This window comes from Haematobia irritans, chromosome 1 (genome assembly GCF_050003625.1).
Source record: "Haematobia irritans isolate KBUSLIRL chromosome 1, ASM5000362v1, whole genome shotgun sequence".
In the NCBI taxonomy this organism is placed as follows: domain Eukaryota; kingdom Metazoa; phylum Arthropoda; class Insecta; order Diptera; family Muscidae; genus Haematobia; species Haematobia irritans.
Genome location: NC_134397.1, coordinates 3,267,435 through 3,292,504, shown reverse-complemented (window position 1 = coordinate 3,292,504; position 25,070 = coordinate 3,267,435). Strand labels below are relative to the sequence as shown.

Sequence of the window (25,070 nt, the reverse complement as noted above, 5' to 3'; positions counted from 1 at the left end):
TAATAAAAGCAATTAATCACCTGCGAACAATCTACAACAAAACCGGCATTACCAGCAACTGGGGGACAAGAGAGACCTACAGATGGTTTTCAAAAGTCAAGAGAGAGGGGCAGCTGTTTGTTGCAAAGTCGAACCCGTCATACACGAATCAGTTATGGCATCTACCTCACCACTGCCAATTAATGGGGTGGTTTCCCATGAAATTTACATTTCAATATTTTTTTGTAAGATTGTTTTGACAAGTTGCAATTACGAATATGGCCAATGTGGCGATTCATTCATGGAACACATTCTACACACACATAAGCTGCAGTACGTCACCGCACCAAGTCAATAAAAGCCAAAAACAATACTAAGGGGCGTAGAGAACAACAACAACAACAATCAAAACATAAACAAACACTCATGATGAGTAGTACAAGTATTTTCTCTTTGCTTATTTGTTGTGGGGTTTTGTTGTTATTTTGTTTATTTTGGAAAATATAAAGGCATCAGGAAATTCTTTGCTTCCAAGAATTGCTTCTATCCATACACGTGCCTCCAGAGGGGAAATAAGCACGTGTTTTTCTACTTTGTATATGCTGCGAGAAGACATATGGCTTTACTCAAAAAGAAACCCCAAAGAAATAAACCATAATATATTCTCTCTCCACAAAGTGGCAATAGTGTGAAGCTCATTTTCCATCACGTTTTTATCTCTCGCGCCGGGGCTGTAAAAAAATCCCAAAACAAATGTTCTTAACAGCATCCCCCTATTAGTTGGCTTTTCAATGAATATTCCCCCTCCACCCCAAAAGCACACACAAACTCTTGCTGTTGCTTAACATTTGCGAGAGGACTGTAGATGGCCTAAAGTGGAAATTCTGTTAACTAACCAGTGATGCTGTACTGCTGTCTCAACTGCTCCTGCTGTTGTTGCTGCTATTGCTAATGTTTGGTGCGTCTCTGTTGCTGCCACCATGGTCACTATAGCACAGCACAATGTAAGAATCCTATGAGGAAAATTCACAAATTCAGTTTGTTGTGATAACTCGTCGCGATTGGAACGTTCAAGTCATGGATCTTAGCGTTTTCTTTGAAATAGTGAGAGTGAAATTGAAATGAAATACAACAGAATAGAAAGGAAATGCATCAACTGTAATTAAATGCAAGCACAAACAAAAACCCGCCGCTAAAACAATTGCCAAGAAAATTTGTCAAAATGACAAAATAATAAAAAACCACAAATTAAAAAAAATATTTTAAAAATCTGGAATGCATTGCGGCTAGTAATTATAAAAGTGAATGTAGAAAAAAATCAACAATGAAAACAAAAATTGTAAAATAGATAGTGATAAAATGTAAATGAAATTTTCTGACAAAAAGAGATTATTAAAAATAATTGCAAATCCAAAAAAGTGAATAATAAATGCATATGCACATAAGCCAATTAAAAAAACTGAAACATTTGATAAAGTATCTTAGGTAATAGAAGAAGAAATATGTTCTACATAACGAACAAATTACAATAACTATAAAAAACCATTTTTTAGCTAACAAAATTTTAATGGGGCCACTTGTAAAGAGAAGGAAATCGAGACAAAAATTAAATGCATGTAATAACTTTATAAAAAAACATTATTTTATTGCAATTGTCTTTCCATAGTCTTTTGAAAATATTACACATGAAACAAAATAATATTATAATTACACACAAAATAATATTATAGTTTTTTAACTTACAATAAATTGTTGTTAAAGAAAATTTTTATGTAAAACAAAATTTTTGTTGATATAACAAATTTGGTTGCTAATGTGACAAAATAAAATCGTAATTGTATTTACAAATTACGTTGTCAGCTCAAATTTAAACATATTTTTAATTGTATTGACAAGAAAATTAATTGATATTTTTTGTGTGTGTAGCAAATATCGAGAGATGTATATGTATATGTGTGAGGTTACACTTCCACATCTAAACAGATATAGCTGATTCCAGGAAGATTCGTATAATCGATTGGGGCTTGGTCCGAATTTGAAGACGAAAGTTCCTATGTAACATATGTGGGATTTACCCACCACACCACTTTAAGAGGAATTTATTCTAGTATAAATGGTTTTACCGCGGAAGCGGAAGAGTTAAAGGACTACAAAGAATTTGACTAGAGCTTTACCGATCCGTTATTTGATTGTATTTTAAATTCTAAAATCCTCTCGATTATATGAGAAGTGGTATACACTGAAAAAAAAGCGTGCCCGGTTCCAAAGATTTTGTCTTTACTGTAAAAATTTTGGTATTGATTCCGAGCCAAAGAAGCGGAGAATACAAGTAAGGATACTTTTAAGACACAATTCTCTTTTAGATTTGGGTTTTGTGTGCTTGCTTTTAGGAAGCAAATTTTAATTGTTCTCTTTTTCAGCTTTTTTTCTTCATATGCTATCAAAGTCCTTTAAAAACGAGTTAACGACAACTTTATTTTCCAAATTAAGACTCGACTTCCAGTAGAATTTATGCTATTTTTAAAGTAAAAACGTCTTTAAAATAAAGTGTTAAAAAACATGTCCTATATTTGAACGATTTTTTGCTTTGTAGTCAAGATGCAAAAAGACAACAAATTTAAAGACAATTTCATTAAATCTAAAGAATTTTTCTGAATTATTAAATTTATTTATTTATTTGAGTTGACCTTAGCCCAAACATATTTTCTTTCATATTATGATACCCATTTTTTAGTCAAATCACTTAATTATAAGGAAAATACGACTTGATTGAAAAGTTTATCGACTTTTGGACAAGGAAAAAAACTTTATATTAGAGAAATGCGTCTTCTATGCTAAACTAAATTTGCATTCGTATTTTAAAGACATGAAATCTTTGAACTCACGACAATATTTTTTTCAGTGTAAAGATGGTCTATAATCTCTTGTATTTGCTTTTAAAGAAACATTGATGTTAACAAAAACCACGGAGGATAAAGTATCAAAAATCTCTGCTCTCGTATTGATGTAGAGATCGCTTGACCCATATCCTGCTCTAACTTTTAGGTAAGAAAAAACTATTGGCACCATTAGTGTTGTGCTTCCTCACTACAAACAAAGTAAAAATAGTTTCCTCCGTTACGAAATTTTAAACAAATTATTTGCTTTAAAAGCAAATAAATCCCAGTTTCTGACAACCATTTCAATAATTATCTATAATCCTTTTTATTTGCTATTGAAGAAGATTTTTAGAGTCAAAATAAATTTTCATTCCACAGAATAGTAAACTGTTCCTTCAGAGTGCGGTTATTTCTACCACTCAAAAAAAGTTTACTTGGATCCAAAGATTATGACCTTCCAATAAAGATTTTGGTATGGTATTGATTCCGAGCCAAAGATGCGGCTTTTTAAAAAAATTGTTTTTTAGGGACTTATCTGGTTTTAAAAATAAAATTAGGATACAGATCTCATTTATCGAATTTTCATTTTCTTTTCGCGATATATTAATGAAGTTATTCACGCACAAACAAATGGCAGTTCAAAAATCCAAATTATGACGGATACTTAACCCTTTCGACCCTAAAGTTGCCTGTGGGCAACTTTTTGTGTGTTTGAGACTCACTGTCAGCGTTGTTTTTGTTTTTGTCCACAAAACTGTAACGGTATCGAAAGCTACAAGAGTTTTGTACAAGTTGAATGAAAAATCAGCTAATTTGGTTGTCAATTAGCAAAAAAATTATCATTAATACGCACGTACCTCAAGAAAAAAAATATTTGCGAATTTAAGAAGAGGTTTTTATACATGTGGGTTTTTTCAAAAATTACAACTAAAATGTTGAAAGTTTTTATTAAATCTACACTGTTAGAAAAATATGTTTTTCATATGTTCCGATATAAACAAAATGTGTTTCGGGCACGATTTTAAACCACAATATATTTAAGTGCGAACATGTAATTTTCCTAAACTAACACTAAATGTTTGGGACATCTATGTTAATATGTTAGAATATATTATGTTTGGGGCATGAATGTTTCATAAAAATCATATGTGTGAATACAAACATATATAAATTTACAAATTTCAACTAAACATACATATGTTGTGATATTTTATTCAAAGCGACAGAGAGAGTATAGAGAGAAATAGAGATGGAAACCGGGAGAGTTGACGAAAGATATCAATATAACACAGCAAAAGAGTCAAAAGAGAACATTTTTTTTAACCGCTTGTATGTTGTTTCGGAAAACTATTTTATGATAAGGCCAAAAATTTGATATGTTTAATTCTAAATATTATTTAATTTGAATAAAGAGAATATACATTCTGAACCAAGAGAATAGACATTTGAAAAACAAACAGCTTATGTGTTCGCCTTGAGAGCAGCATTTTATGTATGTGTGGACATGTGTTTTGTTTATCATTTTGGCATTATGGGCAGAATTTTTTTCTTTGTTCGTTAAAAGAAATCAGGGGTCTTCATAAAAATAACGAAAGGGCACTATACTCTTTTTAGAGTTGGGACAATAAAATGAAATAAGGAGGAAATAGTGAAAAATTACACAGTAAAATGTAAAAAAACAAAGTTTAGTTTCTCTTTATTAAAAAGTAGTCCACGAGGAGTTGACGGACACCATCAAATATAAAAGCGGGCATTAAGTTCGACTTTTACAGCTAAAACAATTTAAAAAGTTTATTTTCTTTAAAATGAATTATTAAAGAAAAATAAAAGGAATTTTAGAGCGATTGTGTTAAATGCTAGTAAAAAACTGTTCACTCCTAAATAAATTTATGTTTATATTATAAAATTATGTATGTATGTTTATACTCGACTCAACGTTCTTCTTTTGTTAGTTTTTGAATTCCTTCCAAATTTTAAAGTTTTGTACAAAAACAGTTTTTTATTACAAGATTGTTATTTTTGCAATAAAAAATAATATTTTATCCAAAAATCATTCAAATTCGTTTATATCAAGCACTGTTACTGACTATAAATCTTTAATAACGCACATTTCGATGTTTCATTTAAAAAAATTAATATAGTATAAATATAAATGTGTAAATTAAAAAAAAAAAAAAAAAAAAACAAAAAAAATGTTCGGTCGGAGCAGGGATTGAACCCACGACCCTTTGCATGCAAGGCAGACATGCTAACCACTGCTCCACGTGGCAAACAAATGTATGTTTCTGTTAAATAATGTTATGTTTGCATGGGCTCGTGGGCGCTGCAAACTATGCTATATAAATGTAACTTAAAACGATAATTATCTACTGGTGACTATAACAGCTACGTAGCCCAGTGGATAGTGTGTTGGCTTACAAACTGTATGGTCCTCGGTTCGATTCTCCGTGCAGGCGAAAGGTAAAATTTAAAAAATTTATAAAAGTGAATAATTTTTTCAACATTATTTGTATTACAGAGAAAGGTTCCAATAACTAAAAAATTTCGTGGGAGTGAAAATTACGAGTATGTTAGGGAATGAGCACAATCGTGTTTGGGAAAAATTCTTCCAAGCATATAATATTTTTGGCTCAAAATGCTTCCAAACATATAATATGTTCACATAAAACAAACATATTAATGTTTCGGCAGTATGCAATAATATATGTGCTTCCTGCAAAATATGTTTGGAACATATGTTAAAGAAGCGATTTTTTTGAGGGTGTACATGTCAAATAAAATATTTCTGGAAGTCAAATCTTAGAATTGCAAAAAAAACAACAGATGGAAAATTTCAAAATTGAAAAGTTGCCTGTGGGCAACTTTGGGCAATTGTGGTAGTAAAATTACATATTTTTGAACATAAGACCTGGAGAAAAAAGGTTTGAAAAACAATGATTTTGAAAAAATTTCAAACTTCAATTGGGATGTCCCAGTGACGAGAAATGCGGCGATGATGTGGAAAACATATCTGCAGTGCTGTGTGGAATTTGGAAGGAGGAAGCCACTTCTTGGCAACATACTAGTGGATTAGCACAAATATTGACGCTTTATAATACTTTGGTTTTTTACACCGCCAGTTAAATTGAAATGGGTTAAAAACAAAAACAAAACATTTTCGTGAGTCACGCGTGATTCACGCGAAGCCGTGAATGAAATTTAAACGAAATTTCGTAAATGAAATTTAAACGAAACCTCGTGAATGTGCGTGAACGGGATTAAAGAAAAATTTGTGGCGCGTGAGCGTGAGTAAAACTCAAATAGTGTTCGTGATTGTGCGTGAGTAAACTTTCTCCGAAATCACGCTCCCGATAAAAATTTACTTTCACGATCCAACCCACGCTCACGATCCAACTCACGCTCAAGATAAAATTCACCTTAACAATAAAATTCATATTCACGATAAAATGCGCACTCACGGTAAAACAGACACAAAAAGTCACAATCACGAACAAATTCACGTTCACGATTAAATTCAAGCTCACCGATTTTAATCACCTTTACATATTTAATCACGCTTAAGATTTCAATAGCGTGAGTCACGAGAAATTTCGTTAATTACCAGAATTTTATTGAGCCACGAAAATTGTCGTGTTCCGAAAATATTCGTGACTTACGAGATTTGTCGTGAATTACGAAAATTGTCGTGAATCGTGCGAAAGCGTGAGACATAAACATTGTTCATGTGTGAGCGTGTGCGAGTATGACTTTTCATTTCGTGACCGTGAATTCCTATCCACATGGCATGCGTGAGTACAAATATTTCTTCGTGAATGTGTTTGAGCGTGATTGAAATTCCACTCACGCGGGCATCTAAGTATATATTTACTGTAAAATAACAAAAAACTTAACAAAAATCCAATAAAACGTAATACGTGTATCATTACAAAACAAAATAGTTTGTAGTCACAATTGCCCAAAGTTGCCCACAGGCAACATTCTCTACCGCCTAAACAAATGGGCGTGGCGACCCGAAATTTTGGCTAGACGCTTCTTAAATGACTTCAACATGATTAAAAGTAAAAAAAAAATTTGCGATATCTATAAAAATTCGGGGTCGAAAGGGTTAAAAGTATAAAATGTATTCTTAAATCCAAAAACTTTAAACCAAAGATGCTAAATCCTCAAAATAAGTCTTAGCCTATATTTGAAGCGTTTTTATCTTAAATGTAAAGATTCAATATTTGAGTTAATTTAAGGACGATTTCTTTAAATCATAAACGTGTTTTTTTTGTTACTTTAAGGAAAATTTGCCTTAGTTCAAAGACATGTGACTTTAACGGAGGGACGCAAATTTACAAAAAGTGTGTTCTAAATTTAATGAAAAAAATGTTTTGAAGGAAAGATTATAAACTTTATTTTAATTAAAATTTAATTACTTTAAAGAAATTTATCCTTAATAATTTATAAATTGCACATCCTCAAATTTAGGTTGTATTATCTTTAATATCACGTAAATATTTGTTTAGTGTATATAGCAAAATTTTAAGGATTTGATATGGTACCGAAAATAAACAAATTGGGACAGGGAATAATACAGTCAACCCCAGCCGACTTTAAACTTTCCTCACTTGTTTATTTTACAAAAATTTATAAAAAATTTAACTTATCCCTGCACCAAGTTCAACTTACAGCATAACATAGCGTGGTATAGTCTAAAACAAAACTCTAACCCACCTTTTTGAATAAATTAACAGCAATCCTTATATTTTCCTGATAATTTTTATGCATTTATTTCATCTCTTAAAATAATGAATATTTGTATTCATTAGCGACACAGAAAAAAACGGGACAGCTAAGCAAATACATCACAGCAGAATCGCTATCATATAATCAAACGCTGTTGGTCAAGTGATATGTAATACACCAGCAAAAGTAAATATTTTGTCAACAATAACAACAATCAGCGCATAAAATTGCATAAACAAATAAAACACATTGTTATGAATATTATTATCGTTATGGAAAAATAGCCGATAAAAAAATTTTAGAAAAAATGGATTCCCAAAAATGTCTGAAAAAAAAATAATGAACATGCCAAGTGAAACACCCACTGATCGTCTCCAATAAAAAAAAGCAGAAAAACTTACTAAAAAACCATCAAGAAAACTATAAAAAAAATTTTATGTGCAACGAAAATAATTTCTTGTGAAATATATATTTTTTTTTTTTTGCCAAATACATCAACACCAGAGCAAACTTTTATGAAATATGCAAACATTAATCAAACAATAAATCAAAAGTGCAGAAAACTGAAAAAAAATTAATCATACTAAAATAAATAAATTGAATTAAAACCGCATCACACAAAACGGGCTAAAACATTTCATATTCATATTTGCAAAAAGTGGCTGAATAAATCAAATGGAAATTGTGACACCACATCATTATGGCCACTACCCTCATCATCAGCAAAATTCCAAAATTGTTTAAAATAGCAGATAGAACAATCCACGAATACAAGGCACTCAAGCACTTAACATTGCATATGGAAATTTCTAATGTAAGTTTTACATAAATCAAAAATAATTGAAAACTAGTATTAAGTTGAATGATAATAGCAAAATTGGGTGTTTTACTTATACAAATTTTAATTTCTAATATTTTGAAAAAGATTGAATTTTAAATATTTTCTTTGGGGTTATATCGAAGATAAAATTACATCTCCAGGTTGTCCTATATCTCAAAGTTGTTATTTTAATGTAAAAAATAAATACTCTAATTTGATCTATACTTTACATGTATCTTAATAAAAACTAAAGTCTCTAAATCTGAACCCACAAATTCTTGTCACATAACAATGACAAAAATATAATTTAACAAATCTAGTAAAAATGTCATCTATATGTCAGCAAGTGTTTTAATCGAGAAAAAAATTGTATGTGCATTTTCTGGAAATGAACAATGCTACCCGTTTCTAAAAAAACAAAAAACCCCCATAGTCTAGATTAAATTTCTTAATATTTGAATATATGAATAAAGAACTCATGCTTAGTTTTATGCAAATTTCTTCAGGCATGAATTCAAAAAGTTGCCATTGTTTCTTCATGGCGAAGAAATGTCACATTCTTAAGAAATTAAAAAGTAATTTTATTTCAAACCTGTCCCACCATTAGCGCTCATCTTGCATTTTTTGTCAACAAATAATGAATGGGGAGAGGCAGACGGACAAGCTGTCTTTTGTTGTGAAGTAAATTTTTATAAGTCTTGAGTTTCGTCACCTCTTATAGTTGTTCCTTAAGACGAGTAGATGATACATTTTAACTAAACCCCTCTCATAATAATGGCAAAAAGAAATGAAAAAAGAGCACCCGCAATTTCTCAAGGTTACAGCCATAAAATGGACATAGTCATTTCTTTGTGATACACTTGTGAATAAATGTTGTTTTTTTCCTTTTTTCAATTGAAATAAAATTGCAACATGATCACATCACCGCATTCAACCAAAAGCTTCAGGTAACACTTTGGAGCAAAACTGAACTGAAGTTTAAAATCAACATTTTTAGTTTTTCAAAATTTGGAAAGATTGGACTTTAATCTTTTCGATAAGTTCAAAGTTCGATTTTCTATTTTTAGAATTATACAAAAATCGACTATGATGTCTAGCCAAATGTGCTCTTTTTCTGAGGTATCAAAATTGTAGATTTTTGCTGCCAGAATAAGGTTTTCTACACATATCAAAGCTCAATCCTTTTTTTGGGGGAAATCTAGCGGTTTTTGGTTAAACAATTCTGGCAATGCTGCCTAAAAACCTAAACATAGACAAATTAGAAGAAGACGTGGTCTTGTCATTGCAAAACGTAAGCACCAGAGGACTCTGCCAACAAAATATCATGAAGTTTGCGTCGACGTCTCTCTCAAATGTACTGCCGTTTGCTTCGGAAAATATCATAACATTTGTGTTTTTCATAAATTAAATTAAAAAACCACAAAAGCAATACCAAAACAATTATAGAAAATTAAAATAAAACGTATGTGTATGTTAAAGCGAATATTTATTGCTGTTTTAGTTTATTCCTGGGCAGAGCTGCCTTGGAAAAAATTGACAAATAAAACAATTTTTTTCTCATAGCCCTCTACACCTTGACATGTGTTTTCTCTTTATAAGAGCACAAGGCTACATCTTATAGTCTCAATTATCTTTGACCTAAACAAGATAATGTAGGCTTTGAGCTACCGGAAATACTTCGTTCTATTTTTTATGATTTTCGAACAAAATGAAAATCGAGCCATAAATAAATCCACAAATTACTTTGACCAAAAACGAAAGTAAACAACGTAAATATTTCGACCGGAATGCATTTTATTTACCCTCGGAATGGATATTAACGTCACATACTCAAAATTCAAAGAGATACGATGAAAATGATGACCTCAAGATTTTCAAAAATTATATCTGGGTACCGATTCATAGATCGACCATTATGAGCCAATTTTTGTGTAACATTGCAAATCCAATTTCAGACAAATGGGATGGTAAAGAGCTATATCTAAATAGAGTTGAACATAGCCATTTGCAATACGAGAAAACTTACAACAAGAAAAAGTAATAGCAGAAAACAAAAGAAGGGCAAACGGTCATTATTCGATAGACCTATCGGGCGATGTCCCGATTTAGAGCAGCTTTATCATAGCGCTGATATAATTGCTCATTTTAATAGAAATATTGCTCAGAAGTGATATAAAGGGTGATTCTTTTGAGGTTAGGATTTTCATGCATTAGTATTTGACAGATCACGTGGGATTTCAGACATGGTGTCAAAGAGAAAGATGCTCAGTATGCTTTGACATTTCATCATGAATAGACGAACGATCTGCCACAACGTCGAATTTTCAGTGAATGGGCCCTAGAAAAGTTGGCAGAAAATCCGCTTTTTTATCGACAAATTTTGTTCAGCGATGAGGCTCATTTCTGGTTGAATGGCTACGTAAATAAGCAAAATTGCCGCATTTGGAGTGAAGAGCAACCAGAAGCCGTTCAAGAACTGCCCATGCATCCCGAAAAATGCACTGTTTGGTGTGGTTTGTACGCTGGTGGAATCATTGGACCGTATTTTTTCAAAGATGCTGTTGGACGCAACGTTACGGTGAATGGCGATCGCTATCGTTCGATGCTAACAAACTTTTTGTTGCCAAAAATGGAAGAACTGAACTTGGTTGACATGTGGTTTCAACAAGATGGCGCTACATGCCACACAGCTCGCGATTCTATGGCCATTTTGAGGGAAAACTTCGGAGAACAATTCATCTCAAGAAATGGACCGGTAAGTTGGCCACCAAGATCATGCGATTTGACGCCTTTAGACTATTTTTTGTGGGGCTACGTCAAGTCTAAAGTCTACAGAAATAAGCCAGCAACTATTCCAGCTTTGGAAGACAACATTTCCGAAGAAATTCGGGCTATTCCGGCCGAAATGCTCGAAAAAGTTGCCCAAAATTGGACTTTCCGAATGGACCACCTAAGACGCAGCCGCGGTCAACATTTAAATGAAATTATCTTCAAAAAGTAAATGTCATGGACCAATCTAACGTTTCAAATAAAGAACCGATGAGATTTTGCAAATTTTATGCGTTTTTTTTTAAAAAAAAGTTATCAAGCTCTTAACAAATCACCCTTTATAATCTTGAGTATAGCATTGTTGGCGTGAAGGAAAACAGCACTACCTTTCATGCATCTATACTGCAGGAATTGGTTGCAATAACGTAAACGAATGATCACAAACTAGTTTGATTACTCGTATACGTTATTGCCACCAATTCATGCAGTGTGGATGCACTGCCTACTTTATTGTACACCAAAAAGCGCAACTAAACTCTTACTGTTGAAGTATTTTTTGCTGGGAATATACCCCTTACTACAGTGGAGGGTATTAAAAAAATTAAACGTCGTATATTTACGAACCCAAAAGTGACATCACACAGAAATGGATGATCTTAAAAAATCTAATATAATTTAGTTCAATTTTCACACGATGTAGTTCGTTTTTCCCATAAAATAATACAGTTAATTTTTATGTGTAACTCATCCAAAAATTGAAAAAAAAATCCTTTTACTAATCATGTTTGTCAAATACAGTTTTATCAGCGAATTAAATGAAAGGAATATTCTCTTTACTTCCCACGTTTGTTCTTTAAATTTAATCGTTAGACATAGAAGTCATGGTAATAGTTTGCCTACACACAAAAAAATTTTTTTGATTTCAATCACGAAAATCGCGGATTCAATCATTTTTTTAATTGAAATGTCTTCAATCACGAAAATGATAGTATCAATCACCCATTTTGATTGAAAACCAACACGATTTTCAATTAGAAATTTAATTGACTTTTGTCACGGAATCAATTAATTGTGTGATTGAATCAATTAAAAACGTGATTGATTTTTAACATAAAACTCAATCACAGTTTTAATTGAATCAATTAAAATTTTAATTAATTTCGCGACAAAAATCAATCAACTATTTCATTCATTCAATTAAATAATTAATTGAAATTGGCTATAAATTTCAATCAAAAAATTTATATATTGCGACCCCAAAATCGTATTTAATTTTATTTGAAATAAAAGAAAATATGTGTTTCTTATAAAACATATTTAATATTTTATTATTTTTTGAATTATGCAATAGACTAATAAATTTGTGGTTTGTTCTAACATAACTTACAAATACTATTACATAGATTATATAAATCATTATCTTCCTTATAATAATAACCATGTTAGCATGGTCCTTCTAATATGTAGATGCGCCTAGATTTCCAATAAATCAGCAGCCTGTAAGCTAAATTAGTTTTTCTGAAAGTAAACAGAATAATTCGAATTTAATTTTGTTAAATTAAAAGTTAATTTTGTTAAACATTACCTTCATGGAATATCAAGTTGAATTCTTAGTTCCAGGTTGCAGATTTATAATCTTCTTTTGCAGTTGTAGTCTTTTAGCATAAAAAGGTGTATTAAGGAGCTCGGTAATTTAATTTTAGTAACAATTCCTTTCCAAAATTTCCGCACATTGAAATTTGAACCAATCATAGACAAAAATAATGGGAAAGCAATGTAATATTTGGTATTATATTGATGATACTTTGCAAATTCTAAAAATAGAAAAAATATATAAATGGGAAATACATATTTTTATTATTTTCGGATATTTTTCATATTTTTAAATCCAAAAGAAAGAACTTTTCTACCATTACATAATTCAGCTCATTAGTTTATATATCAGATATACTGCTCTCTACTTGGGTTCAAACTGAAAAAGGCAGGTAAAACAAAAATACAATTTAATGCCAACGCCACTTCGCAACTTCAAGGTGAATCTTCCAACAAATCCATACCGCTCTTGGTTTTACGAAAACTAGGAGTGAAAAAAATTATAATTTTAAAAGATCAATACGGTACCCACTTTTTTGTTGCAAACATATTCTTACATATTTGATAAAATGATGGAGTTGATGGGATTGATTGGTCAATTTCACGAAATAAAATTGGTTACTAAAAGAAATGAATAAAAAATATATTATTTTAGTCCGTTTAATGTAAACAGGCTTCAATGGAAAACGGTATTCACATTTCACAATTTCTTACTTCAATAAACGTAGATTGTTTTCCATTTTTACAATACCACGAAACACAAACACAGGTAATTTCAAATGCGTTCTCCCAAATATTTTTTTCAAACCTTTACCACGTGGTCGTTTGTTGTTGCACACTTTATTTATTTCAACCCTTTGCTATGATTTGTTGTTGCGTTCAAAATATTTATGCACACATTTTGAATGCAGCAGACAGAATGTCGCCAATCATGTTTTTCAATTTACGCGAAAAACAAAAACCCAACCGTTCGTTACAAGTTACTTCAACAGACTGATCTCTCCATCATACAATGTTGAATAAATACCCATTCTCTTGTTCTCTTTTCGCTCTTTCCATTGCTCAAAATTATTCAATTTCAATCACAAAAGTGATTGGATCAATCACATGTGTAATTGGAAACGGAAAAAATTTCAATCACGTTTGTAATTGAAAATTATTTCCGAATTGATTAACAAATTGATTGAATCAATTAATATTTTAATTGGAAACGTAACAAATATCAATCATTTTTTAATTGGGTTTTATTCGGATTTGATTAAATAATTAATTGAATCAATTAACATATTAATTGAATCCGTTTCCAAATTCAATTAAGTGTTTAATTGAAAAAATGTTGGTGATAATTTTTTGTGTGTATTAACTGTCATCCATTATCTTGAGAAACGATGAAAACAAAATCCTAAACCAAAGTGCCTTTGTCGTAGGATCTTAGTAATGGACAAACTTACTCGTCTACCTTTCAACCATTTTGAAACAGCACTGTAACACTGCTCTGAAAAGCCAAAGATGCGGATGCATTTACGAAATCTGATATTGCAAGTGAGTGAATGAGTGGGTGATTTAGTAGTTGTTTTAGCTTTTGTGGTTAACAAAGCGTATTTGAATTACCTTTTCAGCTAAACGTTTCTTAACGGCAACGAAAACAGAAACAGAAAATGCTTTTGAAGCTCCTCTAGTGCTCGTCCAACAAACCAACCATCCATCCGCCTTTCTTTGGGCTCTCTTCCCCTTCGTGGGTTCCTGAATTCGTTTGTCATGTAATTAAACAGGTGAACAGTACAAAATATTCCCCTCATGTGGTGTAGTAAATTCATGAACTTACCACTACGTCCCCACCACCCCTCTTTCCTTAGATCAAAATAGCTCTTCTTTCAATGCGGTTGCATTTGCCCATCACCCTTGAATGTTAGAACAACACAAAGTTTGAGAGAGAGAGAGACGCTTGTATGGCTTTTAGGGAAACTATTTTCACTTGTTTTTGAAAGCATACTCGAAAGTTTTACTTTAAACCGACCATATCATGAGTGTCGTTGATGCCTGAGAAGATCACTACAAGCAAAGAGATGAAGCCAAACCGCAAGTCAGAGTCATTGCAAAGGCAAAAAAAGGCAACCACATAAACAATAAAAGAGAACGAACATTGAACATTCTCTATCAAGTTGAAAATGTGAGGATTTTGGGAAAGTCGACTTTGAAATTGTATAATAAAAATGGAATAGTAGATCTTTTATCATTTTTTTTTTAATTGTAGCAAAACGACATTAGACTTTTCGGTATTTTTAATATTTGGAAAATATGTTCTCTTTGGCTTTTTTAAATGTAATAAAAAATTAAATTTGGAATTTACAGCGATTTCACTTGAAAAAAGTGCAGCATTCTCGAAATTGATTTCAAAATATAAATGACACTGTCATAGCGTTTGTAACTGTATCTCCCACAATATTATCAACCAACAATAACTTAGAAATTCCACTATCATTTGGGCAAAAATACAATGCGGGAAAAAGTAGTATAACACCAAGGCAACATGGTTTTTGCGAAACGAACACGCTTTTTCACAAGTCAATTGTTTTAAATTGAATTCTTTCCGACTTTCCAAATGTTCGCTAATTACACGATTTTGGTTTCAATGGTAACGGTAGATTTGATCATTGAATGGATTCTGTTAGAAGATGGATTAGTTAAAATACGTGACACGAAATTATCGTTGCTCAAAAAAATGTTCTTGGCTGTGCGTGAGAGTGATTAACCTCAAATGAGCATGAGCTAATAAGTCACGAAAATCATTTTTTTCGTGAGAGTGAATAACCTCCAATCAGCATGAGCCAATGAGTAACGGAAATCATTTTTTTGGTGAGTATGTGTGAATAACAAATTTCGAGAAAGTACGCTCACGAACGTATTCTATACTTTTAAATATATAACGCTTTTGAAATCAAGCTCACGTTTTGAATCAGGCTCGTCTGGTATATTAGCCACATAATTCTAGGCTGACCCCGTATTTGTTCTCGATGACGCACGTTTGTTTAACTCTTATCTCCATCTACTCACTCTCAAAAATTAAATTTCAAACGTAACACACACACAATATAAATTTCTTGAATGAGTCCAGATGTATGTGAGAGAATCCATAGTTTTCATGAGTTACGATGATCGTGAGTAGACGTGAATAAAAAAATTCTTCTCTTGGGTTCAAATTTTCCGCCTTGTGTGAGAGTGAGAAAAATATTACTCAAGTGCACAACTCTACCACGCAGTGGTATCTCACATTGTAAGAGTCGAGTCAGAAGAGTTAATTTAGGGAGCCACCGTGGTGCAATGGTTAACATGCCCGCCCTGCATACACAAGGTCGTGGGTTCAATTCCTGCTTCGACCGAACACCAAAAAGTTTTTCAGCGGTGGATTATCCCACCTCAGTAATGCTGGTGACATTTCTGAGGGTTTCAAAGCTTCTTTAAGTGGTTTCACTGCAATGTGGAAAGCCGTTCGGACTCGGCTATAAAAAGGAGGTCCCTTGTCATTGAGCTTAACATGGAGTCGGGCAGCACTCAGTGATAAGAGAGAAGTTCACCAATGTGGTATCACAATGGTGTGAATAGTGAGCCTGATACATCGGGCTGCCACCTAACCTAACCTAACCTAGGTATGGGGATTTTCTCATGTTACAGATGTACAATGGTGTCTGTGTAACCCAACGGTATGAACATCTCCATGATGTAAGAGTTATGAATGTATGTGTGACTACTGCGAGTCTGATATAGGCGTCGTAATATAGGGCAAGCTTTAGTGCTCTCAAAAATGTCCCCAACATTACTAATAGAATGAAAGAAGACTTTTCGATGTTGGAATCCATGACCCCCACTATACAGCCATGATAACCATTTAACCATGGAGAGTCTCAACTACACAGAAAAAAATTTCACGAAATTTTTTCCCATTAAAATCTTAATTGAGTTTTAAAAAATATTCAATTAAAAAATTAATTGGTTCAACAAATTTTTTAATTGAAATAAAAATCAATCACACAAATTAATAGTATCAATTAAATATTTAATTGGATCAATTAATTTTTTAATTGACTGTCAATTAATGTTTTAATTGATACTATCATTTCTGTGATTGAAGACATTTCAATTAAAAAATTAATTGGATCAATTAATTTCTAGATTGAATCAGAATTTTTTTTGTGTGTATAAAAACCATTGGATGACAAAGGAGCGAATAATCCAGAGAGGTTACGAATATTACAAAGCAAATAAACTTCCATTGAATTTCATTAAACATTCATCACAATAAGCCGACGAAAACCGGGGCATTTGATATGCAATGCGTCCATAGTAACCATTCAACTACAGTGACAACATTCGCATCCCAGTAATACAAGTATAGCCAAAAAGACAATGAAAATGTTCTGTTTGGATCCGGAAGAGGTACACAGTCGGATCAGTAGCAACACATCTTAAATGGGCTTGTCATAGGGCGAAGTCATATTTTTAAGCATCCACAGCATAACATAGAGTCCGCAGTAATTCACAATTTTCGAAAAATTACAACAATTATTTTATGGCAAATTCAACGTGAGCTAAAAAAGAATCGGAACTTTTTTTCACATATTTCCGGTAAAATTCAGAAAATTTAAATTTATATAAACGAAGGATTTATTTTGTAAAATAAAATTAAATTCATCCCTAGAAGAGCATTTTTTGAGGTACATTAAAAGTAATGCCTTAGGAACGAACTTCGAAATTCGTTTGCTGGGATACTCATATCTCCTTCTTCAAGCAGGTTCCTCAATTAGTATTCTCCACATAGGCCATAATATATCCATATTGCAATATAATAATCTCTAACTATTAAGACATCCTTGTGAATGCTCAGCGGGAAATAGTGCTCATAACATTTTTTCACATCCACCGAGTATTTCTACCCTTTCTTACCCCTACGATTGTAGTTTCACAGTGAATGAAACTGAAGCATTGGCTGCGAATAATAGAAAAGGGATATGGAAGTCTGTACTTCTCTATATTATCCAAAACAAACAAAACGAAATATCCCCATTACATCGAGTGAGAATAACTGACGTGGTGATAGATGTAGCTTTCCCATTAACGAGAGTATGGGGGAGATGCAAGGGGACCATGGATGGTGGTATAACAAATGTTAACACAAGTGTTTACCCTCTGTGTAAACGGCTTTTCTTTTTTGTTTTGTTTTTGGAGAAGAGTCGTCACGAACCAAATACAGCTGTGCATTCATACGTTGATTCTGTCCAATTGTGATGGTCGATAAAGCCACCAGGAAAATTAAAAAAACGAATATTTTCATCGAAAACAGTAACAACAACACCAACTAAAATGTGCAGATTATTAACAGCAAGCAATCAGTCAATCAGCAAATTCTTTGGAATCCATTAGATTAGTATTGCTGTGTTAATTGATTTTTAGATTATGACAGAAATAGCTATGAAATTGTAAAACACCACGCTGTAAAATATTCACTATCGATCTAGTAAATTATTCGTAACAGAGGAAATTAAGAGACCCATAATGGCTTTGTTTCTATGAGCTAAGGATAGAAAAGTCGAAAATTGACTGTTCAATGTACTTCCCTACTTATTTTATCTACTTACATAAAGTGAATGAAATTACATGTAATTGAATTGAATTGAATTAAATAGAATTGATTTGATTTGAATGGAATTGAATTGTATTTATCTAAGTCGTCGTCACAACTGGCTAATATTTCGACAGCAGTGATTTACGAGAATATACTACACATTAGAAAATTCCTCTTGCCATATTTTTACATCGCTGTGTTAAGTTAATTACTCGAACCACCCTTTGTATACATATGTATATAAGAAGATATTAATTAATGCCTACATAAAAAAGGGAAACTAAATTTATCTAAATTCTGATTTAGCCTACAACACCTCCATTTCCAACCTATGCAAAAAAATAAAACAACACACACAAAATTCTTTATAAAACTAAAAGCCTTGTAACAATATTCATAAACAATAAATCATCGGCTCCGTAACAGAAAAACAATATACAATGTCCATTTTTAATTATCATCCCATTGTAATCGTTTGAAGATATGAATAGAATTTTTTCCCCCTTTGAAATTGATCATGCGTTCAAAAAGTCGATAATGACCGTCAGTTTCGCTATCCAGTCCATAGCCGACAAAACTTGGCTGATTACAATTCATGTCATCATTGTCGTATTGCCTTCTGCTGCTTCTGTTTTTTCTCTTCTTCATCATCATCTCGAATAGACCCCTACATCTGCCTCAAACCATTGCTAAACAATGCCGTGTTAAATGTTTATTTTTGTCTGCTTTCAGTAATGAAAGAGAAAATACTTTTCATTTTTTTTATTTTCATTTCTTTTTATTTAAATATTGCAATGATGGATACAAGTATGAGTAAAAAATAAAAAAATACTATGTACCATATGTACAGTGTATTAAGGCAGCTCCTGAAAATATAAAATAAATAAAAACGTCCATAGGTCTCATGGAAAAACGTTGTCTCCTCTCAGTAATGCTGGAAAGATTATTATTAGGATTTGTTCTCTCTCTCGTTCTAGTTTCACAGGTTTTTTTTTCAATTTAGTACTCATCAAAGAAGGAGTTTCCAAAAAATAACTTGGATCCCCAATTTGTTATCCGGAAGTAGTGCAAATTTTGATCAAATCAAATTTCGCATCATTTGCATTGCTTAACAAACTAGTTATAACTTGAAAGTTAATTTGAAAGAAGAAGTAAATTTTTTTTTTCACAAAAATCATATTTTCTTTTTTCCGACATTTAATTGTTCAAAATTTAAATTTTCACTTAAAACTGTAAAATACATATTTTCTAAGAATTGTGCAAAATAACTTAATCGGAGATGGAAAATATTGATACAAGAACCCAGAATGCGTTAACAATGTTTGTGGATCAACTTTTAATTGATTTGCCTGAACACCCCTAATGCTTATTTTATATTTATGTGCGTTCACATATCTGCTAGTACTTGTCTTGTTTCGTTAGTACAAGTATAAAAAAAATGTCTAAATAATTTCCACAATATTAGATCTCTGAATGTATCTAAATACAGTGCAAGTTGATAGGAGGGAATGTTGGCATAGTAGAAGATGTCGAAAAAAAACATGTATGAAAAACTAACCTCGAGGTCAATATTTAAATTTTCACGCAGATCAAAATTATAATACCTGGAGAACATAGTGTTGTTGGTGTTGAAGCGGTGAACATCTGTCTGTGAGGTGGTCTCACTAATCACCATGTGGGCGCATGGCTAAATCTTAATATCCTCTACTACATTGTGGAGTCGAATACAATTCAAGTATTGTGAATTTTTCCCCAAATATGGGATATTTTTCGTGGAAGAGGACGAAGCGCTTATATACATTTTACTCTACTTGGATAAAACACTTTTCTACTATTGTGAAATCATTTCGTGAGGCCTCAGTTCAATATATCCCATAAATATAGATATGATGAATATATTTAATATAATCTCATTTTTGGCATCTCCTTCATATTCGTCGATCACCTAATTTTATTTCTTGAGTATTTAGAAGGCGATTTGCATAAGAAAAAATTTTCAAGATTCTCTATACCCATAATTAATTCTCACGACAAGGGTATCGCGCGTTTTGAAATCGTAATCTTATTGTACCTCGCAAATTGGTTTAAAAATTTTATATATTTATATTTTTTTTTTAATTTTTAAATTATTATTATGCAGCAAATCCTATTCTTTTAATTTTTTCTTTCAATTTTTGTTTACAAATTATTACAATTTTAATACGAGCTTATTGGACATGAATATTAAGGAATTGATATAATTATTATATTGAAAAGAAAATGCCGGATACCAATCATCACAAGCCTAACTAGACTTATGTTTCATTACTGGCTAGGGCAAATTTCCATAGTCTTTAGTGTAGGAATTTTAGTTGAAAATGTGAATTTTTGGGGACAAGGGTCTGGAAAAAACTGGTATCACTATAATTTGCTTATGTTATACACGTAACAACATTTTTCACTTTATCGGAATTGAAGCTTTAATAGTCCCAATAAACGTCAACCCACTTAAATGCAGTTACATTCACATTTTACTAACAAATGATGAGCAATTACACATAGTTGGATGGTTCCACATTTAAATGTAATGCAGTTCACAACAGGGACAACCCTTATCTTTCCTTTGGGGAAGCAATGAAATTCGCGTAAAAACAAACATTTCAATATGTCACAAGCCAACCAAAAACATTGACAATTGTTGACATCAATTCATGGAAATGGGAAAACATCCAATCTCACGCTGCACTGTGGGAGAGCTGCAGTAGAAAATAATAATGTAACAAACATCAGTTTCGATTATCAAAAAAACAAATAAATAAAACATAAAATATAAAGGACATGTTCGACTCGAAATTATTTTTTTGAGTACCAAAATCACAATGGACTGAATAGTCTAAGTGAGCCTGAATATTAATCGGGCTGCCACTTTAACCTAAGTACCAAATTAATTGGTCCATTCTTTATTCTCAAATAACCCAAAAAAAATATTTGATTCAATTAACAAGTATATACAGCAGTAAGTTTGGCCGGGCCGAATCTTAAATACCCACCACCATGAATCAAATATAATAGTTTACTTTGAAAACTCATCGTCGTAGCGGTTTACTTGATAATATATAGCATTTTAGAGAGTTTGACAACAAATCTCCCAAGCAAATCAGTTCAACCAGTACGCTTCCCGAAGAAAAAAATAAAAGATTCTACCTACGAAGACCAGCTCAAATTCTGGATTTATGAGAACCAGTTTTGTTTGAGTTTTAGAGAAATCATAAACATATCGTGTATATAATGAAATAACGCCTTGATTTGAAGTCCTAGAAATAAATTCGGGAGTTAGGTTTTGGGTGGATTTGTCAACTTTTTAGGGGTGGTCACAAATTATCGTCCTTTTCGGTCTAGGACGCTTAGTTTAGAAGATATGGGCAAATACTCACCACCTCTTAATGTTCCTCAAATACCTCTAGAATTCCACTTTAAGACGAATTGGTGAAAACTACGAATTCTAGAAGACCAAGAAGTAACCATTTTCGATACACCTCTTTATGGTCCTAAGATACTTCTATATTTCAAATTTCCGGCAATTTGGATAAAAACTACGGATTCTAGAAGCCCAAGAAATAAAGTCGGGAGATCGGTCTATATGGGGGCTATACCAAAATACGGACCAATAGGCACCATTTGCGACACACCTATTTGTGATCTTAAAATACCTGTAGATTTTCAATTTCAAGCAAATAGGCTAGAAAATATAGTCTCAAGACGCCCAAGAAGTAAAACCGAGAGATCGGTCTGTATGGGGATTATACCAGAAAATGGACCGATACACCTCAATTTCGGCACACATATTTGGGGTCCCAAAATACCTCTAAATTTCCAATTTTAGGCAAATCGGGTAATAAATACAGTTTATAGAAGCCAAAGAATAAAAATCGGTCTATAGGTCACTGTACCAAAACATGGACCTATACGGACCATTTTCGACACACCTCTTTAAGGTCCCCAAATACCTCCAAATTTCCAATTTCAGGCAAATACTTTTAATTTTTTTTTCATTTCTTTTTATTTAAATATTGCAATGATGGGTACAAGTATGAGTAAAAAATAAAAAAAATTCTATGTACCATAGGTAGAGTGTATTAAGGCAGCTCCTGAAAGTACAAAATAAATAAAAACATCCATAGATCTCATGGAAAAACCTTATCTCCTCTCAGTAATGCTGGAAAGATTATTGAGGATTTGTTCTCTCTCTCTCGTTGTAGTTTCACAGGTATTTTTTTCAAATTTAGTATCCATCAAAGAAGGAGTTTCCAAAAAAATAGCTTGGATTCCCAATTTGTTTTGGTATAGTCGCCATGTTTTGGTATAGTAAAGACCGGCGACTATACCAAAACATGGACCGATACGGACCATTTTCGACACACTTCTTTAAGGTTCCCAAATACCTCTAAATTTCCAATTTCAGGCAAATCAGTATCGTACAGCTTCTAGAAGCCCAAGAAGACAAATCGGGAGATCGGTCTATATGGGGGCTATACCAAAACATGGACCGATACGGACCATTTTCGACACACCTCTTTATGGTCCTAAAATACCTCTAGATTTTCAATTTCAGGCAAATCGGATAGAAAATACAGTTTCTAGACGCCCAAGAAGCAAAATCGGGAGATCGGTCTATATGGGGGCTATACCAAAACATGGTCCGATGGGCACCATTTTCAGCACACCTCTTTATGGTCCTCATGTACCTCTAGATTTTCAATTTCAGGCTAATTGGACAAAAACTACGTTTTTTTTATAAGCCCAAGACCCCAAATCGACAAATCGGTTTATGTGGGGACTTTATCAAAACTTGAACCGATATAGCCCATCTTCGAACTTGACCTGCCTGCAACCAAATAACGAATCTGTGCCAAATTTCAGGACGATAGAGCAATTATTGAAGGCTGTAGCGTGATTACAACAGACAGACATACAGACGGACAGACGGACATGCTTATATCGTCTTAGAATTTCTCCCTGATCAAGAATATATACCTTATGTAGTCGGAAGTCGATATTTCGATGTGTTACACACGGAATGACAAATTTATTATCCCCCATTACCATTCTATGGTGGTGGGTATAAAAATTCACTGAACAACAAAACAAAAATTTTGATTGAATAAATTGTTGTTGTTTTTTTATTTTATTAAAAAAACGTATTCAGTAAAAAATAGATTTCGATTTATTGCTGCATCAGTGTAGTAAGAAACCATAATCACAAAATAAGATTAAGTTATTGTAGTTATATGACAATATTATGCACAGTGGCGGTGAAAAATTGGTACAAATGTGGGAAGTGTACAATTACCGTAAATAATTTCGAGAAGAAATTAGCAAATAAGACCTAAAACGAACCATCTGCCCCCGCCAGATCTATGCTAAAGTCTATGGAACTAGTCAGGCTTGTGAAGTTGGTAACTGGCATTTTCTTTTCAATAACTTAATAGTATCAATTACCTTAATCTTCATATCCAATGACCTAGAATAAATTTTTGGAAACCAGAAATTGATTTGAAAGTAATTTTGTCCAATAATTTTTTAACATTTTTTCAAATTCTATCAAAATATTTTCAAACACATTTCCTTGTATTTATAATATCCCAGCAAAAAAAGCGTCGCCAAAAATGTAGTGAAAATGTTCTCTTTGGATCCGGAAGTGGTGCAAAATTGACGCAGAAGCGATGAATTTAACATGGGCTTGTCATAGGACGGAAGTCCTCCATTTCAACAGGCGTTGCACTGAATTTGCATCACTTCTTTAGGTGTGATCGGAATTCAATGTTTTGGATGTAAATTAACAAAATCTGTGATATTTTGTCAAATAAATAATTTTTATAATTTTTTATAATTTGTAATGGATTCTAAAGCTTGTCGGAAACGTTTGACCTTAAATATTTTCAAAAATTCACAATTTTTTCAGATTGGATTTATCATTTTTGTCGACAAAATTTAAATGATTTGTACCATTTTATGAATTCTTACTCTGTTTTTACCCTATTTGAAACAAAAAAAGTTAACATTATTTATTAAAAGTATGAAAAAACCACGTTATAAAAAATTGAATTAAAAGAACTACCTGGGTAGTTAAAATAAAGAACATCATTGGGAGTGCATCTTCTGGAAGTGCTTTTAAAGTTGTGCCTTTGGAAGAACTTCCAAATTTTTTTGCTGGGATGTCATATGCTTAAATAGATATGATTACTCCATATCGTACATTATCTGGGACTCGGCAGAAATGATTTTAGATATATATGCTTTGTTATACTCCTTGATAGAAAACGAACGACATCCAGTAATAATCTATGATAGTTTTTACAAAATGTTGAGTACGCAAACAGACCTATTGAAAGCTATCACTTTTTTAATACTTGTAGCTAATTTTGATGTCTAAAAAAGTAATTCTACTCGAATTGGAAGCCATTGTTATTCTCAAAAAATCAAAAATATTGTGATATTGCATGACAATAAGTAAAATTATCCCATTGTGCATCGTATACAGTTGCGCATAATGGAAATGCATTCCCATGAAAATGTAAGCAAAATATTTACATGTTATGCGAGGGTGTAAATCCTTCTAAAAACGCTTCATTCAGCCGAAATTCTCAGATAAGTTAAATCAGCTTTGAATTCCCACACATAGTATATGACTACACATGACTCA

General features: G+C 32.3%; 1 protein-coding gene across 2 annotated transcripts in view; it reads left to right on the top strand.

The window, feature by feature from the left end:
- The first annotated feature begins 693 nt into the window (after positions 1–693).
- The window catches only part of 5-HT2A (5-hydroxytryptamine receptor 2A), a 136,126-nt gene continuing 111,749 nt past the window's right edge, over positions 694–25,070 (top strand). Inside the window, exons 1-2 of one of the 2 annotated variants that reach the window (XM_075288955.1) lie at positions 694–1,464; positions 7,670–8,400. The gene's annotated coding sequence lies outside the window, so the exon portion shown is untranslated. The remainder of the gene's footprint in view (positions 1,465–7,669; positions 8,401–25,070) is intronic. The other variant, XM_075288957.1, reaches the window with a different exon arrangement.